Source organism: Balaenoptera physalus (genome assembly GCF_965194825.1).
Source record: "Balaenoptera physalus genome assembly, chromosome: 14".
Taxonomy (NCBI): Eukaryota; Metazoa; Chordata; class Mammalia; order Artiodactyla; family Balaenopteridae; genus Balaenoptera; species Balaenoptera physalus.
Genome location: NC_138893.1, coordinates 84,361,674 through 84,382,335, shown reverse-complemented (window position 1 = coordinate 84,382,335; position 20,662 = coordinate 84,361,674). Strand labels below are relative to the sequence as shown.

At 37.9% G+C, this 20,662-nt stretch overlaps 1 protein-coding gene across 2 annotated transcripts in view; it reads right to left on the bottom strand.

Moving 5' to 3' along the window:
* Positions 1 to 4,544, bottom strand: part of MICU1 (mitochondrial calcium uptake 1) — a 217,391-nt gene extending 212,847 nt beyond the window's left edge. The window contains exon 1 of one of the 2 annotated variants that reach the window (XM_082424548.1): positions 4,400 to 4,544. The gene's annotated coding sequence lies outside the window, so the exon portion shown is untranslated. The remainder of the gene's footprint in view (positions 1 to 4,399) is intronic. The other variant, XM_082424547.1, reaches the window with a different exon arrangement.
* Between the last annotated feature and the right edge of the window lie 16,118 nt (positions 4,545 to 20,662).

Sequence of the window (20,662 nt, the reverse complement as noted above, 5' to 3'; positions counted from 1 at the left end):
GATATTGAGTATAGTTTCCTGTGCTACATAGTATGTCCTTGTTGTTTACCTATTTTATATATTGTAGTGTATATATGTTAATTCCAAACGCCTAATTTATCTCTCCCCTGCCCCAGCCCCACTATCCCCTTTGATAACCGTAAGTTTGTTTTCTATGTCTGTGAGTCTGTTTCTGTTTTGTAAATAAGTTCATTTGTATCATTTTTTCAGATTCTACATATAAGTGATATCATATGTTTGTCTTTCTCTGTCTGACTTACTTCACTTAATGTAATAGTCTCTAGGTCCATCCATGTTGCTACAAATGGCATTATTTCATTCTTTTTTATGGCTAATATTCTATTGTATATATGTACCACATCTTCTTTACCCATTCATCTGTCAATGAACATTTAGGTTGTTTCCATGTCTTGGCTATTGTAAATGGTGCTGCTGTGAACACTGGGGTGCACGTATCTTTTCGAATTAGAGTTTTCATCTTTTCCAGATACATGGCCAGGAGTGGGTTGCAAGATCATATGGTAACTCTATTTTTAGTTTTTTAAGGAACCTCCACACTGTTCTCCATAGTGGCTGCACCAGTTTACACTCCCACCAACAGTGTAGGAGGGTTCATTTTTCTACACACCCTCTCCAGCATTTATTATTTGTAGATTTTTTGATGATGGACATTCTGACTGGTGTGAGGTGATACCTCATTGTAGTTTTGATTTGCATTTCTCTAATACTTAATGATATTGAGCATCTTTTCATGTGCCTGTTGGCCATCTGGATGTTTTCTTTGGAGAAATGTCTATTTAGGTCTTCTGCCCATTTTTTTGACTGGGTTGTATTTTTTATATATATCAAGCTGTGTGAGCTTAAGCAATCTTTAAAAACTTAGGCAGTCTGCTAATAATTATGTAGTTTAAACAAAGTTTTCTCGTTTATTGCTATATATGCAATATAGAATTTTAAAACCTGCTAAAATCAAGACAAGCTGAATAAAGAACAATCTTGCTAATTCTGCAGACACCTATATATTTTAAACTCTCTGGGGCTAAGCATTCTGAAATTGGGAAAATAAACTCTTCTAGACATTATTTTTTGTCATTGTTATTATTAACAATTACATTTAATGAGAATCTACTACATCCTAGGCACTTGGCATATATTAATTAATCCTTACAAGACCCTTTGAGATAGGTATTATCATCTCCATTTGTAAATGAAATAATCTCAGGTTCAGAGAGATTAAGTAACTTGCTCAATATCAAGTGATGGAGTTGGGTTTTAGAATATAGACCTGCCTGTCTAAACTAAAGCCTGGTAGCCAATTGTTAGCCACCAATGTTAGCAATCAAAGTTCAAATGTCCATTGAATCGAGCTACTAACATCTTTTAAATGAAAACAAGAGTAAACAATATGCTGATTCTATCATATTTTCTCTTAAAATATAATGAACCGACAGAATAATCCATAAAGATATAAAACCAGAAATTAATGTTAACTGTAGTTTTAAAGTTAACACCCAGTGACAACAATTAGTGACTATTATCTTTTATATTTTACACAATGTCAAAATGAAGTAGTTTCTATGCAGATTTTTGAACACGGAATAATTAAAAGAATCAGCATGTAATCATATTTACTATATACACTTAAATATTTAAAACACTTTTATTTACTGTTTATAAACTACAGTTTATATAATCAAGTTCACCCACAGTACAAAAAATACTTACCAATAATCAATTTTAACAAGCTGGCCAAATATACAATATATTTAAAGTTAGAAAATCTGAATACTCCAGAGCATGAGTACTTACACATGTAATAACAATACAAATAGGTGCAAAGAGTTTAAATTTCAAGTTTTATAAATTAATAAAATAATACACATTAAAAAAGGAAACATCAACATGTAAATTTTAAAATACAATTAATTTATACTGGGAAAGGAAAGCAATTAATTTTTTAAAAATATATGTAATATTATTTTAGTGAACATTTGCTGTTTTTGTCTACCCAGCAATCTTTCTGCCTTCTCCAGGAAATGACACCTCAATTTTCCTTTAGGAACTGTATGTCACCTACCCTTAATTCATGTGGTTTGAAAATGTACCCCCTCCACCCCACTCCAGGGTGGGAATAAGATCCAATCCTAGCCACACAAAGCATTCCAACTGTCTGGCCACAGAGATTGCCTCTAAGATGGGCAATGACCCAAGTCAGGCCAAGGAGACTCCCACACAGTCGTTTGGTGTTATCATAGAGAAAGGGAAATCTTCTCTCTTCTGGAGTTTCTGAGGTTGTAGGATGTAAGCCTAATACTATTAGTACCATTTTTCCCAGGGAGTCTGACTCCAGACTCTACTTTTCCACACTGACTCCCAAAAATGCAAGGGGAACTAGTGGTTACCTGGTGGCAGGGAAAAGATAAATTAGGATTTCAACTTTGTGTCATACTTTCTACAATGTTTTTATTTTTCAAAAATAGGCACATATTACTTTTATAATAGGAAATATAAAACATTTAAAAATACTAGCCTTGTGTTTTGTTCTCATATATGCTGAGATATCAATATCTCATGTCTTAAAAGCATTAATAATTTTCTCATAATTTACAAAAGTGAGTAAACATCTACTTAAAAAGAATCAGCTTTTTCCCTTGGCACGAAATCAAGCTATTTTCATTTTGAGTGGGGGGAAAAAAGCTGTGAGTAAACTTTTTTAAAAAATTGGCTCTCTTTTAAAGGAAATAGTAAAAAAAAAACTCTACTCCTTATAGAAAAAAAATGGTAAACATTCAGCAATTGCTGCAGCCATTGTAAAAACTGCTCAAGAGGGAAAACTAAAGATTGAAAGTGGCCAAATTAGGTATAATAACTTTATCAATTACTTTAGTCCTATAATTCTGAATAATATAAAATCTGAAGTGTCAGTTAAATCTTTCAGTTATAATTATTTTACATAATATTGCATTATGGGAGAAATTAGATACCATTGGTAAATACAGGAAAGTCACTCTCAAAATGCACCCCTTGGAAATGTTAAAAAGTTTACTGAATATAGTAAATGTTCTATAGATTATAAATGAAGATAGCAATACACTCTTTTGTTCTCTTGCTCTTATTAGTTTCTATCACTCTTTCCTTTTCCCCCCAGGCACACAACCAACTCCTGAATCTTTCCTTTTTGTTAGCATTACTTTGTGTCTTATAATCCTCAGTAAGGACACTTAGAGCAGCTAGAGGCCAGAGCCACCTTCTCACAAACAAGTGGCAGTGGGTTCTAAAAATTTTTTAGAGTAAGGCAATATTTAACAAGCTCAATACCTTACCCAACGCTAGGAAGATAACGGGTGGTCGAACTGGCCAACACCTGTCTCAAGATGCTGGCATTTTATTAATTTGTCATACAGTTTAATGAAACCTAAACTCTCCTACAGCTATCAACCCCAAACTGTTTCACTCCTTTCTACTGCTAGATCACTTGCACATGTAACTCAAAGGAATACTTTAACATAAACAAAGGTATACACAAGAAACTGCCCCCAAACCGATAGACACACCTATTGATACTTATAAAACAGAAATAAAATAGGATTTTCCAGGTACAAGGAAAATAAAGTATTTTACTCTAGTCCCTTAACTATAATATGGTTATTCTACTTATATTTATAAATATCTACAATACTTTTTAGGCATCTGAAAGAGAAGATAAAGAAACCATGACATAACAGAGATCGCAACCTAAAAAACAGTTTGTTTTAAACTCTTTTCCGAACAGTCACATTGAGTCAATAACGCCCGGCTCATTCTCAAAGCATCGTATTGTGGGCCAGGATAGTATGGTGAGAAGGAAACTTGACAGAGAATGAAAACTGGTTACGGCACTGGGAAAGATAAAAACTGAACAGTCCAAGAAGCCTGCACTTTGTTATGTTCCTTCAGGTCCCAGTGATTTTTCCACTTCTTTCTTCGTTTCAAAGATTAATACTTCCCCCATCAGAGATCTAACTGTAAACTCCGCACCCACTTCCAACCACATCCACAAATCCCAAGGATGTGTCCCTGGTCACCCGTGAGAAGAGGGACGTCGGCGCTCAAGTGAACCCTGCGGTTGGGAACTCGGTAGTAGAAGTTCTCCTGGGACAGGGAGAAGGGATTGGGTGAGGTGAAGGTAAAGCTGAGGAAGGGAAGAAGGCAGGACTAAGCACTGCTCTCAAACCCCTAAACTGAGCACATCAGGGAGAGACAGCTATCCCGCTCGACCAGAGAAGTCGCCTGACCCCAGAGCAAACAGCCGGAAACAGCCGGCCCCGCAGGTCAAGTCCCTAAAGCTGTTTCGCATCCCCTTCCCTTTCGTCTTTCCTAAAAGGCTGTCTCCTTATACCCTTCAGAGTCCAGGACTTACCCGTCCACGCTGGAGCTCCAGCTGCTTCTCCGTCAAAGCCGCCCACCTCTGAAAACCATAGAGACGAAGAAACAGGCGAGACCAGGCTCCACCTCCACCGCCCACCCTCACGTGACTCTCCTAGCCGCTGAGCCTGTCGGGATCGTGGTGAAACGCGTGTGGGAGGGGCACGGAGAAAAAGGAGTGGGGAGAGCCCAGGGAAGCAACCGGCCCCTCCCCGGCCTCGGGCCCCGCCCCGGCCTCGGGCCCCGCCCCCTCAGTGTTTAGGCGGGAAGGTGAGCGAGTACCCGGAAGATCTCTGGCTTTTTCTCTGGCGTTCCTCCCTCCCCGCTCCCCCACACAAGGGGTACAGGAGTCTTTTAAAGAGATTTATTGTGCGTGCTGCCACCTTGTTGGTACCCTTTTACGTGTTGGCTAAGCAAAAAGGAGTCAGTGAAAAGGAAATTGGACCACAGTGAGTTGGGAATAGTTCTTTTCGAACTGCATCTATGAGATTTAGGCGTCTGACAAAATTTGTCTATTTCTCGACCTTGAAGCTTTTTTCAATTTAGAAACCGCCTCACCGCTTCCTCTACTGTGAGGTTTCTCAAATGTTCTCTTTGCAAACTAATGTTATTGGAGAGTTTAGTCAGTAAGCTGTTAGTAGCGTGTTTTTCTCTGATGTTGCTATCCGAACTGAGGCTCCAGAGGGGTCCTCTTTTCTGCTGTGGAAATAGAATGACAATATTTTGATTATGATATGACAGAACTTTCAAATAAAAATTTCTTCAAGAATTTACTTAGAGCTGTAGAAAAGCTACAACCATGGAAACAAAAGGAGGCAGACAGAACTATCACTGGGTTAAGTTGTGAAGTAAGCAGAACAACTATTCTCCATTTCTTCTCAGAGGACCGTCCCTCCCCACTACCCTAAGAACGACAAATTATTGTGTTCATGGCACTGCTGCTAGCACTTTACAGGCAACCCAATGTTTCTTTACAACCACCCTGTCGATGGAAACTTTTATTCCATTGCAGGTAGGGAAGCAGGCGAAGACCCTTAAGTGACTCAGAAAATGCTGGAGCTGGCACAGACCTAATCGAAAGGTCACCAAGGACATCTTAAGCAGTTTTCTTCAATCTGCTGTCCTCTGGATCTACTTGCCACAGGAGTTAGGAATCTGCTGATTTGCTTCTCGGCTATCAAAATGTGCCTTTTCTGTGTTACTTTCCATTTAGAGCCTGTTCTCTGTTAAATGATAAATCTGATAAAGACATCCTTCCAGGTTTACTAGTAGGCACTTAGCATGGTATCCTTCTCGGGCAGCATGTCCATTCACGCTGATGATGGGAATTTCAAGTTGTGTCATAGATTACTCTCCAGAACTCTGGGGGCTCCTGGAATCTTAACTCGTAGCTGAGTCAAGTGTGTCTCAGAATAAGAAAAAGAAAGTTATCAATACATAAATGTTGAACAAAGATCAATTTTTAATACTTGGTGAAATTCAATACTGATTTCGGTCAAAATTTGTATAAAACTAAATAACCAGTTCAGCTAATTGTTAAGTAACCTGTAAAAACATAAATCACTGGTCTCAAACTCTTTGGTCTCAGGACCCCTTTACAGTCTTAAAAATTATTAAGGACCCCAAACAACTTTTGTTTATGTATGTATAACTATCAATACTTATCATGTTTTAGAAATTAAAACTGGGAATTTTTAATTTTTTTAGTCATTAAAAATAAGCCCATTATATGTTAACATAAACAACATATTTTTAATAATAACTATATATTTTCAAAAATATAAGTGCAGCATGGTTTTACAGTCTTATTAATTTCTTAATGTCTAGCTTATAGAAGACAGATGATTCTCATATTTTTCTTCATTAATCTGCTTCAATATCACTCATCAAGTAGCCTCTGGAAAACTCCACTGTACACTCAGAGAATGAAAGTGATAAAGGCAAATAACAGCTTCTTATTATTAGGAAAAAAGTCTTGACCTTATAGATCACTAGAAAGGATTTCAGGGAACCCCTGGAATCCATGGACCATACTTTGAGAACCTCTGTTTTAAACCATACAAATGTTAGCTACTTTTTTTTTTAAACCATTTGTCATCAAGTGGAACATTTAGTGGAAAGAGGAACAAGACAGAGATAATTTACAGAATAAACCAATCTTGTAAACGGGAGTATTCTTTCTTCATTTATCAGGAGCATAGAGTAAGTTAGCAGAATTTAGGATCATAACTGAACACACTACATTCTGCATTAGAAACCAGTCCACCAATACTGTCTTTCAGCTTGCTATGCAAGGAGGTTCCTGTCACATGAATATATAATATCACTAAAGTGGGTTTATATCCCCTGCACAAACTAATATTAAGACTCAAATAAAATTTGAAGTTAAAATTATTTTCTTAAGCATATATTGAATGTCTACTATATTCAAGACTCATAATAGGTGCTGGGCTTATAAAAATTTATAAGCACAGTTCCTGCCCTCAGGCAACTTATGTATATATAATGAGACTTACACCCTGGTATAAATGTATTTTCTGCCACATTCAATAGTTCCCAAATCAGCTTTATGATCAACTGTCTCAGAACTATCTGGGGAGATTTTAAAGATACATATTCCTAGAGTAAGAAATATGATGTTTAAGTGCACCAGGGTGATGCTCAGGAATTTGGATTTTTAAAAAGTGACCCGAGTATTCCCATATAATGATGGGTTTGGGAATGAATACAAAGTACATGCAACAGAGAAAGGGACTTGGTCTTTGTCCCTAGTACTGTCACACATAAAATGTGATCTCTTTATTTCATCTTCAGTATTTCAAAAGTATATCATTGTTCAAAGACCTGTGTTACCAAGAGACAGAGTACATATTTAATTTCATTCAGTTAAAATAGAAATTGATGTACTTATTTCAAACATTTTATAGTTCATATGCCTTTATCACATAAAAATAATGTGAGATGTTACCACAGCAGTTTGCAGCACAAGAAGCAAAACATCTTTTGCAACAAGAATCTGATGACAAAAAATGTTATTTTATAGAGCTTTGATTCAATTTCTTTAATTTCTTTAAAATGAATTCAGCGAGATGTCCCATGTTTCATTACACTTATCTTCAGGATTCCACAGATTAGCTTATAGTATTTCAAAACCTACGCAATCTTCCATCACAAATTTCTTTTGAGGATATATTATATTCAAGCAACTATTGAGAGACTTATGATCCATAGTTGCTATTGCAATCTGTGTTCTTTGCTAATATTGTAGCCAGAATTATATTCAAGTAAATATGAAAAAATTTAAAAATAAGCTTAATGTTTCCTTCCTTCCTACCACAAAGGAAAAAAAAGGAAATAGCTAAATCAGCTGTAAATATGATGATTTATAAAAATTGATATATATTCCTCTTGACCTTATGATTGAAAATAACTTCAAAATTAAAGACTCCCTACACAGACCTTGATTTCTAAATGCCTTTCCCCATGAAAAGGAATCAAAGCTTCTTGAAGAAATGGCTGATTTCAGGGCTAGGGCAGGAAGGTACAAGATGATCTGGAACATCTTATTGGGCCAGAAATAAGAAAGTGCTCAGAAAATAAAATGGGGGCATGCCAACAGCAACCAGCTTGAAGGACCTCTCACTGGGCAAATCTGGGATAACTAGAGTATCAAAATAAGAACAGTAATGAATTATGATCTATTGAATAAAATAAGAATTCATTCATGTATTCTAATGAGAGAGAGAAAGAGAGGGAGATAGGGGAAAAGGAAAGCTGTTCTCTAAAGAAAATGCCCACTGATAAATACAGAGAGTGGTGGAGTTGGAAAATCACCATTTTGCAACTATCATAGAAAAGATTAGTTTGGAAAACATCATCAATGGATTCTAAATCTAGGGGGAAATTTTGATAAGCAGTATACTTTCAGATCTTGAAAGTATCTCTCCACAGATTGTGTATTTGTTAGAAGGGGGGAAAAGTAACTATACAGTGGAGAAACTAGGCAACACTTTGATCAGTGACCATATGCCTCCTGATGTGATACCCTGAGAAAGACATAATATCACTTGAATCTAATCGTGAGGAAACATCAACCAAACCCATACTGAAGAACATTCTATTAAATAACTATCATGAGGGGGACTTCCATGTGGTCCAGTGGTAAAGAATCTGCCTTCCAATGCAGGGGACGCGGGGTTCGATCCCTGATCGTGGAGCTAAGATCCCACATGCCACGGGGCAACTGAGCCCGCGCGCCTCAACGAGAGAGCCAGTGTGCTGCAAACTACAGAGCCCATGCGCCCTGGAGCCCACATGCCACAACTAGAGGGAGAAAACCCCCTGCAGGCCACAACTAGAGAGAAGCCTGCACACCACAACAAAAGATCCCACATGCTGCAACTAAGACCCGACACAGCCAGGAAAATAAATAAATATTTTAAAATAAATAAATAACTGTCATGAAAGACCCCCCCCCAAAATGCTGAGGAACTGTTACATATAAAAGGGACTAAAGAGACTTGGCAAAGTCGATACATGATCTAAACTGGAACTTGTACCAGAGCAGGGGAAATACTATAAAAGATTTATTGAAACAGTTGACAAAATTGGAATATGGACCATAGATTAGAAAAAGGTAGCTCCCACATTTGATAACTATGTGATGATTATATAAAGTAATATATATATTCATAGTAAATACACACCGAGGTATGAAGAGGTAAGGAGGCATGATACATGCAATCTATTCTCAAATTGTTCAGAAAAAATAAATGAAAATATCTAGAGAGAGAGAATGCAAATGCAGCAAAAAGTTAAAAGTTGGTGAACTTGAATAAATAATATTCAGGAGTTCTCTCTCCTATTCTTGCAATATTTCTGTAAGTTTAAATTGTTTTTAAAAAGAAAAAAAGTTAAGGGCTCTCCAATTTCTCTCTCTTAGATTTCATTCCAAATGGGCTAGAACATTCGTCATGAACCTTTTAATTTATTTAGTTTTTTTATTTCCACTATTATTACTAGTCAGGTGGTAATTATCTTTTATAATTTTAGTTGATTATATACTACCAGTAAGAAGGAAAGCAACTGACGTTACAAAAGGCAAAAACAATTCCTTTTTTTAATTAAATAGTATATTTTTATTGAACCCAACATATCCAAAATATCACTTCAACATGTAATCAACATAAAATATTATTAATGAGATATCTTACAGTCTTCTTTTTTGATAACATGTCTTTGAAATCAGTGTGTATTTTATACTTATTTTATACTCACATTCCGATTTGGATTTTTTTTTTTTTTTTTGGCCGCACTGCATGGCTTGTGAGAATCTTAGTTCCCCAACCAGGGATTGAACCCCGGGCCATGGCAGTGAAAGAGCTGAGTCCTAACTGTTAGCACTGTTAACACTGACTGAAACCGCCCACCTTGGCCAGGCAAGATAGTAGCCACTTGCATGCATTATCTTAGAACAGGGGAGCCTGGTAAGGAATGTGGAACTAACAGGTTATCACCAACTGGAAGAATTCGGGAAAGGTCAAAAGGAGAGAGGGGACACCAGTCCATGCATCCTACCAACCTCCCAGAATCCTTCTTGCTGGAATCCATCTCGGCTGAGCAATGTGTACACCACCAGGAAGGACCCTGAGTCAGAAGGATTGGCCAAGGACTTCCCTGGTGGTTCAGTGGCTAAGACTCCACATTCCCAATGCAGGAGGCCTGGGTTCAATCCCTGGTCAGGGAACTAGATCCCACACGCCACAACTGAAGATCCCACATGCCACAACTAAAGATCTCGCATGCCACAACTAAGACTTGGTGCAGCCAAATAAATAAATAACTATTAGAAGAAAAAAAAAAGAATGATTGGCTAGAGACAACCCTGAAACTAACCCCATCACCATAAAACCTGAGACTGTGAGCCATGTGGCAGAGCAGTTCTGGGTTCCCTTACCTTCCTGCTCTCCACCTGGGTGCCCCTTCCCAATAAAGTCTCTTGCTTTGTCAGCATTTAACAAGCAAGTCTTTTTAAATTTAATTTTTAGTTTACCAAAGCTAACTAATTTTTAGTTTATATAAGCTAAGCATATATAGTTTTTTATAAGTAGTATAAAAGTCAAATAATTTGACTAGTAAAAATTGTTTCTAATCATTATATAACACATTCACATGGTTTAAAATTTTAAAAGTACAGTGGTATATGCTATGAAAAATCTGTCTTCCACCTCAGTCCCTTAGACACCCAAATCTACTCATGGCAACAAATGACATTAATTTTTATACATCCTTCATGCATGTACAAATATATATACACCCACATACCCTTTGAAGACCTTTTTATATATAAAGGGCTTCCCCAGTTTTTTACATAGCAATGTGGTATTACATTGTATAGACATGCCTTTATTTAATCAGTCACCTGATTTGTTTAGTCAGACCTTTAGAGTGTTTCTAATTCTTCCTCTAAAAATAATCTGCTAAGAGTAACCTCAAATATATATCGTTTTGCTGATATGTGGGTAATCTATGGAATAAATTCCTAAAAGTGGAGTTGTGGGTCAAATTTTTCACAGGTTAGGTTTTCTGGGAAGCAGATTCTGGGACAGAAATTTAGAGTTCAGGGTGTTTGTTTATTAGGGAGTGCCCTTGGGTTCAACATCTGCCGAAGGGAGAAGGAGGAAGTGGGATTGAGCAGAAGGAGAAGTTGAGCTTTGAAGGTGCCCCATGCAGCCTCAGCCAACCCCACAGGGAAGCTGTGGAGCTGAAATGACCTGCCAGAATTGGCCCACATTGGGTGGAAAAGGCTTTTATACCCCTTGCTCCATCATTGGGCTGCCCCAAGAAGGCACTGACTTTAGATGGGGCAACTCTTTGTAGCTGAGGCAAAACTTGCAGGGGCTGACAGTTGAAGATTGTCAGCTGACAGATCTTCCAGCAGCTGGGACAACAAGACCTTCCTTGAAAGGGGATATCTGGGAGGCCCATCTCCATGTCCAACCGAAAAGGGTATGTGACTTGGGTAGATTTTGCCAAATTGCCGTACCAATTTATACTCCCACCAGCAACATATGAGAATGCCTGTTTACCCATGTCCTCCCCAACACAGAATTTTATCAAACTTCTGGATCTTTGCCAATCTGATTAGGTGAAACATGATGTCTTGGTATAGGTTTAATTTTCTTTTCTTTTATTCTGAGGGAAGTTCAACTTCTTTTTGTCCTTTTTTTTTTTCCTTTGAACTGTCTGTTTATATCCTTTGCATATTTTCCTACTAGGCTAATTTTTTTTTTTTTTACGTAATTTGTAGGAACTCTTAGTGTTAAAGAAATTAACCATACTCTCGCCACATACCCTCCCAATATAACCATATATCAATAATATTTGGTTAAATTAACATTTTGTGTTTCCATCATTATGACCTTTCCTTTCTTATATCATTTCTGTTTTTCCTATAGTTAATACTTTACTCATTTCTTAACTTTGCTTAGTTTTGTATGTGTCTATCACTAATTCCTCTTTCATCCCTTCCATGATGTACCACTGTAGTGTGTGCTACCAACATCTCTTGCCTGAATTATTGGGATAATTGCTTCTTTATTAGGCAATTACTAGGCAATCCAATTGCCTCCTTATTATAGTAAGTCCCCTACATACGAGCCTTCAAGTTGTGAACTTTCAAAGGTGTGAACATGCGAACGTTTATTCAAGAGGTTAGATAGAATTGAATCCAGCAAGGAACCAGAACCTGTGCCGTCAATGTCAGGCGTGAGTGAAATTGCAGCTTGCCCTCTGTCTCCTGTTGCTGACGATCCCTCAGCTCTACCATCTCCCACCTCCTCTCCCTCCTCCAGTCAGTAACTCTTCTTGCCTGTTCACTTGATGCCAGCCACTGTATGCCAGCTGTTGTACTGTACTGCTGTACTTTTCAATGCACTGTACTGTTAAGATTAAAAATGTTTTCTTTATTTTTTGTGCTTGTTTTTTAATGTATTATTTGTGTGAAAAGTATTATAAACCTATTACTCTACAGTACTACATAGCTGATTGTGTTTGTTGGGTACCTAGGCTAACTTTGTTGGACTTATGAACAAATTGGACTTGTGAACTCGCTCTTGGAACGGAACTCATTCGTATGTAGGGGACTTACTGTATCTCCCTGTTTCCACCCTTATCTGCCTATAGTCTATTCTCCCAAAGCAGCCAGAGTGATCCTTTTAAAATGTAAGCCAATCATTTCACTTCTACAATGGCTCTCCATTTCCCTCAGAGAAAAGCCAGTTTCTTCAGTGATCTGCAAGGCCATGCATGACACATCCCCCACCACGTACCTCTCTGACCTCATTTTCTACTACTGCTCTGCCATTTCTCCCCCTCATGTTTCTTCACCTCCGCTGGCAGTTCCCTCTGCCTAGAAGGTTCTTCTGCCAGATAGCCACATGACTAATTCCCTAATTCCAATCCTTTCCAGTCCAATTCTTGGGTCTTACCTGAAGCATCACTTTACAGTGAGGTTTATCCTCACCATCGTATTTTAAATTGTCATATACACCCTACCGCCCTCCCCACCTAGAGCAATTTTAATCTTCCTTACCCTGCTTTACTTTTTCTTTTTTAATAACATTTACTGCCTTCTAATATAGAATTTATTTCTTTATTACATTTATTATCTTACTCTCTGTGCTAGAATGAAAGCTCCATGAGGATAGTGTTTGTGCGTCAAGGTGAATATTCAATAAATATTTATTGTGAATTAATATCTTTTTTCTTTATATGTTCCAACTCATCAGAAAAGCTATTTTTGTGCCTCTTGGAACCCCCTGTCTTTACCTTTTGTTTTGTTGGCCTCCTGTACATCTGTTATTCATGAACTTGCCTTCATTATCAATTTGAGAATCCCCTTCACCTCTCTCCTATGGTAGATCTCCTAGTACCTAGACCCTTGTCTTCTTTATTGCTTTTCTCCCTCTTTTTCATGAGCATTTCCTTTTTCTTAGTTTATTCTTTCTTTTTGGTGGTAGCTTTCTAAGAAAGAATGCAAAACTTCTGAGATTTTATATGTCAGGAATTGTCTTTCATCTGGCTGTAAGCTTAATTGATAGCATGACTAGGTATAGAACTCTAAATTAGAAACAATTTTCCTTGAAGATTTTTGAGACATTATACCACTCTCTTCTAGCTTCCAGTGTTGGTCTCAAGAAGTGAGATGAAATTTTAGTTCTTGATCTTTCACATGTTTTTTCTCTCTGAAAGTTCTTAGGTCTTCTCCTTTTTTCCCCAGTGCATGATATGCCATGTTGTGGGCCTTTTTCTTATTTAATCTGCTGGCCACTCAGTAGGTCCTTTATCAGGAGACTTGAGTCCTTTAGTTCTAATAAGCTTTGATTTGTTTCTTTGATAATTTCCTCTTGTCTGTTTTCTCTGTTCTCTCTAGAATTTCTTCAGATGTGGCATCTCTTTTCAAAAAACACTCAGCAGATTTGTGTCTAGATTCTATTTATTAGACATAATTTGCACAATAGTACAGAAAGAGAACTGAAAGAAACAACATAATCCAGGATTTAATAACACATGATATCCTCATCAAGAGACAAAATTAGTAGGCTATCACTTTCTAAGAATAGCTGAGCTAAAGGTGTCTCTTGGGCCAAACAGGAAGTCATCTCCCCTTTCAAGTCTCTCCAGATATCCTAAAACCTAAAATAGTACCTAGCACATTGTGGGAAATTGGTAAATATTAATTGAATGAATAGATGTCCTTCACAAGTATTTGCACTTAAGTACATTCATTAGATAATATAAAATAAACACTGCACACACACCCCAAGCAGCATTATCTCTGGAGAGTCCCTAATTTTTATCCCTTAAAACATTTAAAATAATGAAGATCTAATATTTACATTTTTTGTCACATTTACTTCTCTATCAACCTGGAGTCACAATTCACATTCACTCTGGAGTAAAGGGAGCTATTTTGCTACAATACAAAAGTATCATTTTTGATATTTCAAAATTTCAATATCATTTTGATGTTTGACATTGATTGTCAAAAATTTAGTATACAGGTTTTTTGTTGTTGTTGTTGTTGGCTGCACTGGGTCTTTGTTGCTGTGCACGGGCTTTCTCTAGTTGCGGTGAGCCAGGGCTACACTTCGTCACGGTGCGTGGGCTTCTCATTGCGGTGGCTTCTCTTGTTTGTGGAACACGGGCTCTAGGCATGCGGGCTTTAGTAGTTGCAGCATGTGGGCTCAGTAGTTGTGGCACCCGGGCCCCAGAGTGCGCAGGCTTCACTAATTGTGGTGCGCGGGCTCAGTAGCTGTGGCTTGCAGGCTCTAGAGCACGGGCTGAGTAGTTGTGGCGATGGGCTTAGTTGCTCCGTGGCATGTGGGATCTTCCCGGACCAGGGATCGAACCCGTGTCCCCTGCATTGGCAGGCATATTCTTAACCACTGGACCACCAAGGAAGTCCTAAAGTTTTTTTATTAAGTGCTGGATATTTTCCAAGGTGAGGGGCTTAGAAATAAGCCAAGAAAGTATGATACTGTTCCTTTTTCCCCAAATCAAACTTCCCTTCATTTTTCTTCATGGATATGGATATTATATGATTTTGTCACATGATGAGGAAAAAAAAGCCAAGTGACCATGACTTTATTTTTTCTTTTAGGAAATCAAGACAAATACCCTCAAGGAATCCACAGCTTTCCCAGCATGGTATAGAATGGTATTTGAGACACAAGGTAGGTGAATTAGGTCCAGTATCAGTTGGCTTTGAGGATGCCCAGGGTTTGCTGTTTCCATTTTTGTTTGCTTTGCACTATAAAATATGAATAAACCGTGAACTATGATTGACCTCTCCTTCTTTTACTTTCTGTTTTTACTTCTGCTGATATGCATTACTTAACGGCACGTAGAAATACAGGTCCTTAATATCTCATAGCCACCCTTAAGAGCTAAGAACAAGTGAGAGAGTAGAATTTGATTCTGAATGGAGAAGAATTCTGCTATACATAATCACACCACCCCAAAACTAGAAAATAGTGCTTAAATGATGGCTAGATACACCTTCTAAGATCAAACCCAGGAGATATTCTGATCGCTAATTAAGACCTTAAAACCATTCAATAATTTACATGTATATTTGCATTAACATTATTTTTAAGTTAAAGTATGTATTCTAATATTAAGCCATCTATTTGTCTATATAGTTTTCCAAGAAATTGTTTATACTTGCTATAAACAGTTGTGAGTTTAACCCAGGGGGCTAAATTCTTATGTAATATGTGTCAATTTGAATCCTTGGAGAAGCAGACAGCAAGATGAAATCTGATGTATAAGGGATTCATTAGAGAGAATGCTTATGAAAGACAAAGGGGAAAGGAGAAGGGGCATATAGGGAGAGTGAGGCAGGTCTAACACCTGTGACAGGAGAGAGGGAAGGAAGGATTGTGTGGGAAGAGCCTCAAACCATAGAGCAATTCTGAGAAAATCTCACCCAGGCCAATGGGAAGTCCCTGAGCTGAAGTTGCCAGTTAAAGGAATCCTGCTTTGTGTAGGAATGGACTGGTTCTTACACCCTGCTGTGCTCATTGGCTGGGAGTAGCCTAGGGGAAGTATGGCCTGACCTAAAAGCATGAGAGCCAAAAGTGTATCAATTGTCAATCAGCTAGGCTCCTGCAGCAGAATCTCTTAAAGGGAGATCTGAGTGTGGTACCTCAGTGGCTACCACAGTAAACCTCTTGTTCTGCACAAACCCATTTCTTCATGTATGTTTGGGAAGTAGATTTGCCATGGTTCCTGTGGACTTCTTTTCCTAAGGGGAAACCTAGGAAACGAAGATTAGTGGGACAAGCTACAGTCTCCCACAACAGCAGTTAATCTCAGGTCACAACTAGTGTTCCTCATTTCCCTCCTTCACTATGCATTCTAAGTTTCTCTTGCTCTCAGCTATTACCTCCACAGGTCATTAGCATGAATCAGGTAAGTGTAGTATATTCAATAGAGTATATGCCCCAATTTTAGGAACATATTTTCCAGTAATATGTTCATGAGGTAGACAATGTGGAAAGTTCCTTCAAGAACTAGCCAAGGACCCCATCTTACATGTGTGTTTAAAAATTTGGATCATGCCCTCTGAATTTCCTTTTTTTTTAATATTTATTTATTTATTTATTTATGGCTGCGTTGGGTCTTCGTTGCTGCATGCGGGCTTTCTCTAGTTGTGGTGAGTAGGGGCTACTCTTCATTGTGGTGCGTGGGCTTCTCATTGCAGTGACTTCTCTTGTTGCAGAGCACGGGCTCTAGGCATGTGGGCTTCAGTAGTTGTGGCATGTGGGCTCAGTAGTTGTGGCTCACAGGCTTAGTTTCTCTGCAGCATGCGGGACCTTCCTGAACCAGGGATCGAACCTGTGTCCCTTGCATTGGCTGGCAGATCTTTAACCACTGCGCCACCAGGGAAGTCCTGGATCATGCACTCTTAATTTCTAAACAATTGTGGTGTCTATATTTGTGAGGAAAATAAAGTAGATAGTGAAACATGGGGAATATGAAGAGGCCATTGTTTTATTGGAAACCCTTTTTGATTGATTACTAGATATTTATTCTTTTTCAATGGTTCTAATATTATGTAATATATTTTACTATTAGAAAATTAAGTTTGCTCTACACAGGTAGATTGTACAGTATTTGGTTGAAGGGAAACAAGTGACATGCCATACCTTTGTAGAAGGGTTATATTCTTTTATATTTTTATTACTAATTCTCTTTAATAATTCTGTGTATTTAGAGTACTGAAGTCCCTTAGGCCACTTTCTTTAATTCTCTGGGTCTCAATTCCTCAGCCATAATCTATTATGGTATTTGTCACTACATCATGCAAATTAAATCAGAATAGTATTTATTATAACTAAGTTTTAAAACATCTGTGAGGACTAATTGTTAATACCAGTTAAGTGCCTGGAATTTTTTGGCTCAAAACAAATATACTATAGTCGTTTTCTTTTTTAGGCAACTTAACAATTATCCTTGCAACATGTTTTTGGTCAGTCTTCATAAATGGCAGAAATTACTTAGAGGAAGATGAAAGCCACAGCTTTTGACTAGCAGTATAAGACATTTTCTTTGTACTTTTGTGCAAATAATTTAAAAGTTAAAAGTAATTGGAATTTCTCACACATATCACATGGGTATATTAGAATCATTAACATTTAGAACCATTAAAATCTATGCAAGATAAATTGTTCAGTATTTCAAAAGTAACCAAGTACCTGAGAATGGAAAGTTCTTTTTTATAGGAGAATTCTAGCTAATACTTACAGGAGAAATCATAGAATTTTAAATTATGCAGCTCCTAGTGAAATAATGGACCTAGACCATGATAACCAATAGATGCTAAAACCATTAAGAGGAAGGTTGAGTGGAGAACTTTATGATGGATCCATCTACCTGAAAACACTTGAATCTACTGGTCAAAATGAACATCATTAAAAGTAAGACAGCCTTGGTATCCTGGTTGGGATCCTGGAACAGGAAAAGGGCATTCAGTAAAAAACTAAAGAAATCTCAATATTACTGAACTGAACTTGGATCTGTTGGCCCACCACACAGCAAAACCAACCTACTGACATCAGGTTGTGGTGAAGGAAATTACAGCATTGTTTGCAGGGTGCCAAGCAAGGAGAAAGGGCAACTAATGCTCAAAAGACCGGAACCCCCAAATGGCTTTCAAGGAAGTGTTTTTAAAGGCAACATATGAGGTGAGGATTGCAGCTCATGGACTTTCTTCTGATTGGTTGGTGGTGAAGTAACAGGGTGATGTTTTGGGAATCTTAATAATCATTCTTGGGACTTCCCTGGTGGTGCAGTGGTTAAGAGTCCACCTGCCAATGCAAGGGATACAGGTTCGACCCCTGGCCCAGGAAGATCCCACATGCCGCGGAGCAACTAAGCTCGTGCACCACAACTACTGAGCCCACGTGCCACAACTACTGAAGCCCCCGCGCCTAGAGCCCGTGCTCCACAACAAGAGAAGCCACTGCAATGAGAAACCTGTGCACCGCAACAAAGAGTAGCCCCCACTCGCCACAACTAGAGAAAGCCCGCGTGCAGCAATGAAGACCCAACACAGCCAAAAATAAATAAAATAGAATAAAAATAAATTTTTTTAAAAAACTTAATTTCTTTCTAAGCTAAAGCATTTAGTCAGCAATACTAACCATATATTGTTGTGAATCCAACCCTTGCTTGTCCTATTTCTCCACAAACACGTTAAATATTTCTCTTCCAAGGGACTACTTCTTGACCAGGGGCTAGAAGACCACCCCTTTTTTTCCCCTTGCTTACCATCATTATGCCCTAGGTAGGAAGAGTTTCCCAATGGGGAGTAATGAACACAGCTCCACAGCCTAGATAAGCCTTTATTCTGAGTAGCAGTTAAAGTACAGCCACATCCCTTGGGAAGCTGCCTCCCTGTCTCCTGAATTAGTTTAGCGATGGGAAATCAGAGCTCAGAATACTTGCTCTAGCTAAGTCACATTAAAAAAATAGTACTTTGCTGTGTTTTAATTTTTTAATAAAAAAAGTGACATACGCACATGACTAAAATTTTTTAAACAGTACTGCAAGGTACAAAATAAAAATAAAGATATTTCCATTTCTTGATTTATCAACTTTCAACAATATATATTGGTTGCTAATTATGAAAGATACAAAATTTAGCACTCTTAAATTACTTCTCGCTTTTCCTTATTTTATCTCCCTTCAGTTTTAGTTGTTTTTTTCTAGTAGTTGGCTTTATAACTTTGTTTATTTATTTATTTATAAATATCTTTATTGGAGTATAATTGCTTTACAATGTTGTGTTAGTTTCTGCTGTACAGCAAAGTGAATCAGCTATATGCATACATATATCCCCATATCCCCGCCCTCTGGGGCCTCCCTCCCACCCTCCCTATCCCACCCTTCCAGGTTGTCACAAAGCATTGAGCTGATCTCCCTGTGCTATGGGGCAGCTTTCCCTTGCCATCCATTTTACATTTGGTAGTGTATATATGTCAGTGCTACTCTCTCACTATGTCCCATCTTCCCCTTCCCTCACCCCCATGTCCTCAAGTCCGTTCTCTACGTCTGTGTCTTTATTCCTGCCCTGCCACTAGGTTCATCAGTACTGTTTTTTTAGATTCCATATATGTGCATTAGCATACGGTATTTGTTTTTCTCTTTCTGACTTACTTCACTCTGTATGACAGACTCTAGGTCCATTCACCTCATTACAAATAACTCAATTTCATTCCTTTTTATGACTGAGTAATATTCCATCGTATATATGTGCCACATCTTCTTTATCCATTCATCTGTCGATGGACATTTAGGTTGCTTCCATGTCCTAGCTATTGTAAATAGTGCTGCAATGAACATTGAGGTGCATGTATCTTTTTGAATTATGGTTTTCTCAGGGTATATGCCCAGTAGTGGGACTGCTGGGTCATATGGTAGTTCTATTTTTAGTTTTTTAAGGAACCTCCATACTTTTCTCCTAGGGGCTGTATCAATTTACATTCCCACCGACAGTGCAGAAGGGCTCCCTTTTCTCCACACCCTCTCCAGCATTTATTGTTTGTAGATTTTTTGATGATGGACATTCTTACTGGTGTGAGGTGATACCTCATTGTGATTTTGATTTGCATTTCTCTAATGATTAGTGATGTTGAGCATCTTTTCATGTATTTGTTGGCAATCTTATGTCTACTTTGGAGAAATGTCTATTTAGGTCTTCTGCCCATTTTTGGATTGGGTTGTTTGTTTTTTTGATATTTAGCAACATGAACTGCTTGTATATTTTGGAGATTAATCCTCTGTCAGTTGCTTCGTTTGCAAATATTTTCTCTCATTTTGAGGGTTGTCTTTTCGTCTTCTTTATAGTTTCCTTTGCTCTGCAAAAGCGTTTAAGTTTCCTTAGGTCCCATGTGTTTATTTTTTATTTTATTTCCATTACTCTAGGAGGTTGGTCAAAAAAGATCTTGCTGTGATGTATGTCATAGAGTGTTCTGCCTATGTTTTCCTCTAAGAGTTTTATAGTGTCTGGCCTTACATTTAGGTCTCTAATCTATTTTGAGTTTATTTTTGTGTACGGTGTTAGGGAGTGTTCTAATTTCATTCTTTTACGTGTAGCTGTCCAGTTTTCCCAGCACCACTTACTGAAGAGGCTGTCTTTTCTCCATTGTATATTCTTGCCTCCTTTTTCAAAGATAAGGTGACCATATGT